Genomic DNA, 10,252 nt, shown 5'->3' with positions numbered 1-10,252 from the left:
GACCTCCGTGCAGAGGTCGAGGAAGAGGCATAACTTCGACTCCTCCAACCATGCTCCTTGATGAAACTTGAAAGCTAGGTTTTATATTCTGGTTCTGTTTTTAGACATTTCAATGCTTATAGCTGGACACTAGTCTTTGTTAAATTTTTGGCTATAAAATTATGGTAAAAATCTTTGTTAATCTTGCAGTTGAGAACCTGCTACTTAAACTTATTATAGTTAATATGATCTTCGATGCCATAAACTTGATAGTTTTTTGGAATGATAGAAGATGATGCATAGGGTTTTCTGTTTGCCTTGAAATTTTATTCTCGAAAGTGCTGAGAATGGTTTCAGTAGCATACAACAAGTTTTTGATCCTACATCATTCATGTATGTTTATACTGTATTTAGCTAAAATCAATATATGGACTCAGCTCTGCCTTTACTGATCAATTACTTGCATATGTAGTTTTTTTGCATGGAATGAAGTGGGCCAAATTCGAAAATCTATGCACAACGATAAAGAGAGAATCATTTTCCCATAAGTAAGAGGCAAACCCTTCACAAAATCCATGGAGATGTTAATCCATGGTCCCTCAAGAATTGGTAAAGATTTTTACAAGTCCATGTTCTGCTGCCCTCCTTTAGAAACTTGACATACTCTACACGTAGAAACAAACTTATTCACATCTTTCCTTAATTGAGGCCAAAATAGTTTCTCACTTAACAAGCTGTGGGTTTTGTCCCTTCCAACATGTTCCCCCAAGCCATTTGAATGCACTTCATGAATTAGCTTCTCTCTCTTAAATCCTTCGGGTATACAAAACTGGACTCTTTTGAACAAAAATCCATTTGACAGTATTTTTTAACAATAGCATTGTTGAGAGCAGTAATGACTTCGTTAAGATAGGAATTAGTTGTGTACTCGTCTTTCATTTCTTTAAATCTAACAGTCTCATTGGTCATTGTGTCATTTAGGTGATTCTTCCTCCTTAAAGAATCAACCATTCACATGTTGCCTACTTTAACTCAAAAAATTGCCTTCTCATCTCTTCGTTTGTTTTGGAGATAACCGATATGTTACTTGATTAGGGAGCTTTGATATTGACACTAAATCAATATGGTGTGTAATGCCTCTTGAAGGAAGAAAATGAATTGCCAACTATGATGGGCTGATATTTGAATATTCTTTGAACAACTTTTGCACTTTTGGTGGAGGTTGGATCCTACGAGGCTCACTTGCTTCTCTTGGGCATAGCAAATTGTTTCCTTGGTGTCTTTGCTGTCCTTGATACAATGGATAAAGCTGATGTGCCAAATGCAACTTTCGTCTTTCATGGTTTTAATATTTTTTTTCTTCCTTCATGCTCAACTTCATAACTAAGTGTAGGATCGATATTCCAAAGAACTTGTGTGGCTAGGAGACACAAAGGCATTGATAGAACAAATCTAACCAAGGGTGACAAGGAGATGAACAAGCTTAACTACAAGAAGCGAAGTGTAAGTCGCTAGAAGATCAAATCAAGTAGAAAAATAAATAAATTTAAGGTTTGAAGTGGATGGAGGGGGAGTTGTGGAAGGAGGTCGAGGTAATTGGGAACATTCTTTTAACTATTTTCTTATTATGCACCTCATGATGTATACACAAATATCTATGCTAGTATGCATCTTTTCCTAGAGATTTGACTTGTGTTGAAAGAGATCTTCAAACTTTTCTTTAGAATGACTTTGACATGGACCTCCCTATCAATCAAAACCGTACTTAACCATAGACGAGTACTAGGTTTATTAGCTAGAGGCAAACCAAATAACCAAGAGTGGTTTCTAAATCATGAGCTCCAATCCATGGGACAACTTGGCCTAATCCATCCTATGTGCCACATTTCATGAATGTACCTCTTAAAATAACAACTTCATGAGATCTTGATTACTACAATCAAGGAGTTAACCTAGACAACCCATGCATCCCTATTTGGAGTAATCAATTGCTTTTACATTCTTACTTGTACTATATTTAGCCATTCAAAGATGCTTCACTTGTTCTTCTTATAACACCTAATGTGAATGCTCTCTTACATTTAATATACAATTTAAGTGGCAAGATGTTTCATATAGAGAATCTGCAAGATTACTCCAAGAGTGGTGATCCATTCCAAATAGGTCAATTTATGTAAAACTACAATCACATGGATTGCAAGATGTCTCTTATATTTGTCTTAACAATTTATCATTTGTATATATTGTTAAAAAAGGGAACATAATGGGTACAATGCTAAATTGGTCTAATAAGTAGTAGTAGAAATTACCGTAGCCAATTTGTACCATTGATAATTCTTTGTGCTCATTTGACTTTGGATTTGCAACATTCATAGAAGTGCTCACTTTCTTTATCATCACTGTTTTGGCCGCCTCATTGTTACAAACAAAATGATATAATTCGTTTTTGTGTGTGAAAAGTAGGGCTCATGGTTAAATTTTGAGCACTCCAACTATCATAATCTATCCTCATTGTCTCTTATACTAGGTTAATATCTAAATCCACATTGCCTTATTATACAAATGAGTAGCTCCACAAACTTTGTTTCTATAGTTGAAAGAGGAGCTACTCTCTCTCTCTCTCTCTCTCTCTCTCTCTCTCTCTCTCTCTCTCTATATATATATATATATATATATATATATATATATATATATATATATATATGCATGCATGTGTGTATGTATGTATATGCATGCACCATTGATAATTCTTTGTGCTCATTTGACTTTCGATTTGCAACATTCATAGAAGTGCTCACTTTCTTTATCATCACTGTTTTAGCCTCCACATTGTCACAAACAAAATGATATAATCCATTTTGTGTGAAAAGTAGGGCTCTTGGTAAAATTTTGAGAACTCCAACTATTATAATCTATCCTCATGGTCTCTTATACTAGGTTAATATCTAAAACGACATTGCCTTCTTATACAAACGAGTAGCTCCACAAACTTTGTTTCTATAGATGGAAGAGGAGCTAATGTTTCTCTCTTGCTCACTGAGCTAACTACATTACTATTCATATGCATGCATGTATGCATGTATGTGTGTATGCATATGCATGCATGCACCATTGATAATTCTTTGTGCTCATTTGACTTTGGATTTACAATATTCATAGAAGTGCTCACTTTCTTTATCATCGCTATTTTGCTCTCCACATTGTCACAAACATAAATGATATAATTCGTTTTGTGTGTGAAAGTAGGGCTCTTGGTTAAATTTTGAGCACTCCAGCTATCATAATCTATCCCCACGGTCTCTTATACTAGGTTAATATCTAAATCCACATTGCCTTCTTATACGAATGAGTAGCTCCACAAACTTTGTTTCTATAGTTGAAAGAGGAGCTAGTGTTTCTCTCTTGTTCATTGAGCTAACTATATTACTAAATAGGTTATATGTGTGTGTGTGTGTGTGTGTGTGTGTGTGTGTGTGTGTGTGTGTGTGCGTGTATATGTATGTGTGTATGTATGTGTGTATGTGTGTATGTATGTATACATATATGTGTATATATACACACACACATACATATACAAACATAATGAATATGTGATGAATCAAACCAAAAATATTTTATTGTCTTGTAGAAGATGAATCTTTGTTGCTAGTGGAGAATCTATGAAGGTATAGATCAATATGGATTTTTATCCAATAATTCAAGAGATTTGGAATGTAGGTCTTAAAGAAGGTGGAGTTCAAAAACTTGAGGATTTAATAGAGTGAACTCAAGTTGTATATCTTTAAGTGGGGACAAGATAACTTAATAGAGTTGGATTTTAGAATAGCGATATGGGTAAAATTGATTTAAGTTTGTTGGAGTACAATGCTCCAATATAAATTCAACAACTATTATTTAAGGATCTCGTTTAAGTGAAGGCAACTCATGTCTAATTGCTATTAAGAGTATCTTAGTCGTAGGTTAGTGAGTTAAAATGTAAGTGCCTTGTGCTGCCAAAGTTGGAGACTTTAGGAGTCATACTTTTGCATTTATATATAAATAGATACATATATGAATATGGAAGTATTTTGCATTGTTGCATCTCAGTTTTAATAGTTACCTTGTGTAAACTATCCACCTAACCAAAATCTCTATAGTGTGGGGCACTCTAGGATAGGATGGGGAGGCTGAGGGTGTAGTGCTCCAAAGTTGATTGAACTACACCACATCTCTCTATCTTGCATTTATCTCTATAAGAAATCGCTAATTGGAAATAATCCAAGCTCACCTCTCTTTCTAAAAATACCCTCTTAGGGAAATATTCTTGATTGAAGATCACCTAGATCGTACCCATTAGGCTAATTTGAGTTTTTGAGGATTGTCCAAGCTAATTAAATATTGGTGTTATAGAGGAAATAATTATTATTGAAAATGCATGACCCATTATTAGTGTTATAGAGGAAATAATTATTATTGAAGGTGTATGACCCATTTAGTAGGTAGTAACCTTTTGGTCAAGCCCTTCTCCAATTAAGATGAATTTAGGAGAGGTTTAATATGATGATTGATAACTCATAATATCATGCATGAATGAATAAAGTTTGTGTTTGGAAGAGTCACATTATAAGTGGTCCCAAAAAACCCCAAAATCTTGAATTCTATTTCTCACCTCAAATTTTTCATGATTTTTTTGTCCCTACAAACTCCCTTTCTCTAGTGCAATAGTTGATAGATTGGAAAATGTAATGAACAATTATGGTCACTTTTTGATCTTTTGTATGTCTAGTAAGATATAGAAGGCTGCTTTCCTAAAGTGGATATTCTTTGATTCCTACCACGAAGAATGTAAGCTATATTTTTGATATACAATAAGGAGAGTGTGTTAGCTCTATCTTTAATCTTTAAACCTTTTAATAGATATGATACAGTTGGATAACACTTTAAAAAATAAAATTCGTAAGAGAGGATGAGAGAGGAGAGTTGCTTTATATGCACATTAATATAATTGCTATAACCTTTCTATTTACAAGGAGTTGGTTCATTGGCATATATTTAATAAGATTTCATGCTTGTTTTCAAGGTCATTTATTTCCTTGAATGATAGGTGGAGGTCAATAATTTATAGGCTGAATTGAATGATCATAGTATCAATCAATGAATGTATTCAAATTGAATTCGAAAGTATAAGAGATTTCAATTAGTAATGGTAGTGAAAGACTCTATTGAATGATAGATCATAGGATCAATCTTTGAATGACTTCGGCCTTGTTTTGAAAGAGGGTGATTATTATACTAAACCAATAATGATTGGTTGTTGAATCTTTATTTGTTTGACTAAGTTAAGGTGATGTATCCACTCAACTACTTAAAAAATTAAAGAGGAGAGGTAGAGTTCATGTATATGCCTGATCGCTTTAAGTTTTGTTTTGAAGTATGTTGAGGGTCCTCATTTCATTAATTTCAATGAAATGAAATATCAAAGGCTCAATTAATTAATGTCCTTGATTGCAAGTTCATTGTCATTTTTGAAAGCCTGATGGCTCCCTTGATGGATAAGTGATTTCTATTTTAGAAGAGTCAAGGATATTTGAGGGTTCATTTACTTACCTTGTTCAAGTAGGTTGAGTTAGATTTTAGGCCACATCAATTGATTTGATGATGAATTAGTCTCAGATAGTAACATGAGGTTTTAAACAATTCAAATATACTTTTTATGACAACAATGTCACACCCAACGAGATTTGTGTTACCATAGAGTATTCTTTAGATAGTCATACACTTTCAAACAAAATTATACAATTTTTTTCACACCAATATAATAAATGGACCCTTTAAACAAAAAAACAAACAAATAAAATGATAATAATATGGTACTAGATGATACAAGAGTGCTCTACCTTTGAGATGCTTCTTTCATCATGTAAAATATACTTTGTCTCCTATTCCTCCTTCCTAGTCACTATTGAGAGTGCTCTACCTTTGAAATGCTCCTTTCATCATGTAAAACATACTTTGTCTCGTATTCCTCATTTTATTGATTGTGCCTTTCTTGATCTTTCTTTTCCCATGCAATATACAGTCAGACTATTTTACCACTTCTATGCCTATCCCACCATTTACTATTGTTAGTCTTCATCTATCTTAGTGACCCTCATCTCTCTTCCTCTTCTATTTTTGGTTGCCTAATATAACCCTTCAACATCAATTTACATGGAGAATATTTGTTCTTTGAAAAGTGACTATGATTAATACTCCTAATTTGGGTTTAGGTCATTTTGTTGCACGCCCATACGAGAAGCTCATTTCCTAATTGTGATAGACCCCCTCTACTTCTTTGAATAGCTCTTCTTCTTTTCAACTGCACTTTATCCTTGTTTTACTTTGCCAAAAATATTTTCATTTAATATTTAATATAATTAATTATCCAATATAACTTGACAATGCTTCTTCTATTGAATACTTGCTCCACATATTCAACTACCCTTTTCCAACCTTTCTATACTTGCTCCACATATTCAACTACCCTGATCCAAACTTTCTACTCAACAATTTGACATATATTTTTCACACCTTATTAAAAATTTCCATATTTCTATGCTTGCCATGGTATTCAAGAACTAAGACTATTATTTCACTTGAGAAAAAAATCAAAGATGAATGAAGTTTCCTTAATAATTTAGTAGCTCAAAAACTTTGAAAATAACACACATCATCTTGTGGTGTGCTTGAACTGCACTTTAAAGCTCTAGGATGTGTATGTTTTAGTACATAATAGTAAGTGGAGTGATTGAAGTTTTGATGTGAGACCACTTGAGCCTTTTAGAAGATACATTCTAAAAAAATAGTAGTGCAAACTTTTTCATTGATATTATTTATTTGAGATTTTGTATTTTATTATGTATATTGTTCTAACTGTACCAAAGGATACTCATGTTTATAATTTAGTTTTTAATTAAAAAATAAATAATCAAGAGATTGATGTACAAATGTATTGAATGCTTTTTTTCAATTTGGTTGTTGATGGTTGTTAATTTACTTTTAAATATTTTCTACGATTTAGATGAAGGTTATATTTTTCATATAAATAAAAACTACAAATTTTAATGACATTTGGAATAAAGATAAAAATTATGTTTTTGGCTTTCAATTATCTAATTTTTAATAAGATTTTCTAAGTTGTTATTTACATATTATTAGTCTTAAAGGGATAACTATTGTATTTGTTTGTAAGAGTTAAGCATTGGTATTAGTTACCTTAGATACCTGTTCGAGTTTTATTTGTAGATTGTTAGAAAAAAATTAAAAAGGTTTTCTTTTAAAACAAGTTTTTTATAAATCATGATTGATTTTTTATTGAATCAAATGGTTAAAAATTTATTCAATCGAAAGAATTCAGAATTACATCCAAGAGGCTAGAGCCCAACCCCATCAAGGGCCCAAGAAAATCAACCACATACGTCAACAAGACAAAGGAAGAGCTACCCCGCAAGAAACCCAGACAAAACAAGCCATAGCCATGCATATCCTAAAACAAATAAATTTCTCCAACCTTTGGGAGCAATCCAAATATAGATTCTCCCAATCACTAATATGTCAATTGCCCAAATGCTCATAAAGCCCATTTAGCTAGATAGTCAACTACACCATTCCATTCAAATCGCATGTGGACAAAAGAAACATAATCTAGTGAGCTACTTAGCCTAAGAATCTATCGGACCATCAAAGTCAACTGCCAATTAAAACCATTAAGATTTTTCATGTTTAAAAAATTAAACAAAATCTAATAATACAGCTCACATATAAGCTTATGCCAACCAAGAGAACATCCCCTCTTCATTGCATCAAGGAGAGCAAGGGCTTCCATAAGATTATTGGTGTGCTTGACCTTGTAAATGAGAAATGATAAAAGAAAAGTGCTAGTTTTGTCTCTTCCAACCTTCCAATCCCAACTGTAGTCTTGTAAATTTATCTCCATAGAATTCATTCTCATTTCGGTCTCATCTTGGTGTTTTTTGTCTCTTCCAACTCTTCCAATCCCCCATGTAGTGTTGTAAATTTTATCTCCATACAATTCATTCTCATATAAGTATCATCTTGGTGTTTTTTTTCCTTCTTTGCCCTAATTATGCTTGATTCTTCTCAAACCAATGCTTGATCTATGGTCTCTACTTTCTCCTCTTGCTTTCAGATCTTGGATAAGTCTAGAAGGACTAGACTAGGGTGCTTAGCACCTTTGTCATCCTAGACTAGGGTGCTAGGCACCATAGTCCAGACAAAAAGGGCCCAAATTTGAATCCTAACAATCAAAAAATGTTGAGTGGGAAAAGATACTCAATGTCGACCTTCTTTGTTATTTTCAACACGTTTCATGATGTTGAGTATAAAAGAAAGTCTTATGCCCTTATTGTGAGGAAAATGGCGTCTCAACCTTGCAATAATAAAAACTGTATTGGTGTGTTTAGAGTGCTGAAAAAAATACACGCTTAAGTGCGTTTAAAGCGCTAGATAAGGAATGCTCGATTTTTCCTACTAGTGCATTCTGTGTGCTGTAGAAGTGCTTCTAGAATGCTCAATATTTGATAAAGCCACATTTTATGCATAATTTATCATTGTAAATCTTGATCGTTTATCATTAGGTCATAGATCTAATAGTGGATATTTTGTGTGCTAGAAGGCAACCGTATATTATAAGGACATTGTATTACGATTGTTGTAGTATGATGTATTATCAGAGTTTGATAGCTATTGAGTTAGTTCTACATCTCCATTGGTGATAACCTTGTGCAAATCTTACTTTGTAGTATATTCTAATCTGTTGTTGAAATCTGAATAGTATATTGAGCGGCTTTTGGAGTGGGGGTTTTTTTTTAAAATCTCGAAGTGTTTCCCCTACATAAATCACTGTGTTGTGGTATGCATGCTATTTATGTTAATTGCTATTAAGTTTTTGTAATTGTTGTAAATATTTGAAAAAGTTTTTCATTATCATCATCTCAAGATTATTGCAGGAAGTTGTTCTATTACTTAACTTCCTTACAAGTGATATCAAAGATTGATCACCTTTGATTTTAGTTGTAGGCTGTTGGGTTTTTTGAATTAATTTAGATTCAAGTGAGAGCTTTTGTAGAAGATACTTTTTGATTTTATTTGAGCAATTTTTAGATGACAAGTTTGCTAGAGAGAACAAAGGTGGAGAAATTTTCTAGAAGTAATTTTGAGAAGTAGAAGCTGAAGATGGAGAATCTACTAATAGATTGAGATCTGTGGGATGTTGTTGACGTGAACATCTCATGACCTATAGATTCTACCGTGACTATTCAATATGATGTTATAAACTTTAAAGTCAAGGGTCTAATTAGATTGTGCTTGCCAAACTTTGTTTTAATTAGTGTCCATGAAGAGACCTCTACAAAGAAGCTATGCAATAATAAAGAAGCTATGCAATAATCTTGGTGAGATGTGTCAAGACAAATCTTTATTGAATTAGAATTGCTTGAGCAAGAAATTGTATTCTTTGAGAATGGAAGAGGATGGATGAATTACAGATCACTTGGAAGCATTTGATATGTTGGTGGCTCAATTGGCATCTATTGGTGTCAAGATGGACGATGAGGAGAAATGTTAGATCTTTCTTTGTTCTTTGCCTGATCCACGAGATTCTTTTGTCATGGCTATCGATAATACTTTTGTTGTTTTGAAGTCCAAAGATGTGGCAAATGCCTTGCTTTGTGAAGGGATGCAAAGGAAGGTACGCATCAGTTCAAACGAAGCCCTAATTGTTCGTTGAAGACCTAAGGAAAAATGCAAGAAGAATGAGAAGTGTGATAAATCCAAGTTTAGAGGGAGATCCAAACCTCTTGGAAAGTCCAATTTGTTGGAATTGCGGTAAATCAAAATTTTTTTGTAAAAATTACAATGAAGAAAAGAAGAAGAAAAAGAAGTTTGATTTTAATTTTGAGTCTAAGAGGGAAGTTGGTGATGCATTCATTGTATCTTTGGCCACTCATGTAGGTAATGATGCATGGTTAATTGACTCAGGTACAATTTTTCATATGATTTCCAATAGAGATTGGTTTTTTGAATATGAAGAGTTTAATGGAGGTAAGGTGTACTTAGGTGATGGTTCTCATTTAGATATTGTTAGTTGTGGTAAAGTTAAAATTAGGTTTCCCGATGGTAGAGTAAAAAGGATTAGTGGTGTTTTGTATATTCCTTGACTATAATGAAATTTTTTATCTGTGAGAAAAGTGATTGATGCGGTTGTGCAAGTAGTCTTTTTTGATGCATGATGTAA

The sequence above is a fragment of the Cryptomeria japonica genome, chromosome 5 (assembly GCF_030272615.1).
Source record: "Cryptomeria japonica chromosome 5, Sugi_1.0, whole genome shotgun sequence".
Classification (NCBI taxonomy): domain Eukaryota; kingdom Viridiplantae; phylum Streptophyta; class Pinopsida; order Cupressales; family Cupressaceae; genus Cryptomeria; species Cryptomeria japonica.
Note: the sequence above shows the minus strand (reverse complement) of the source record.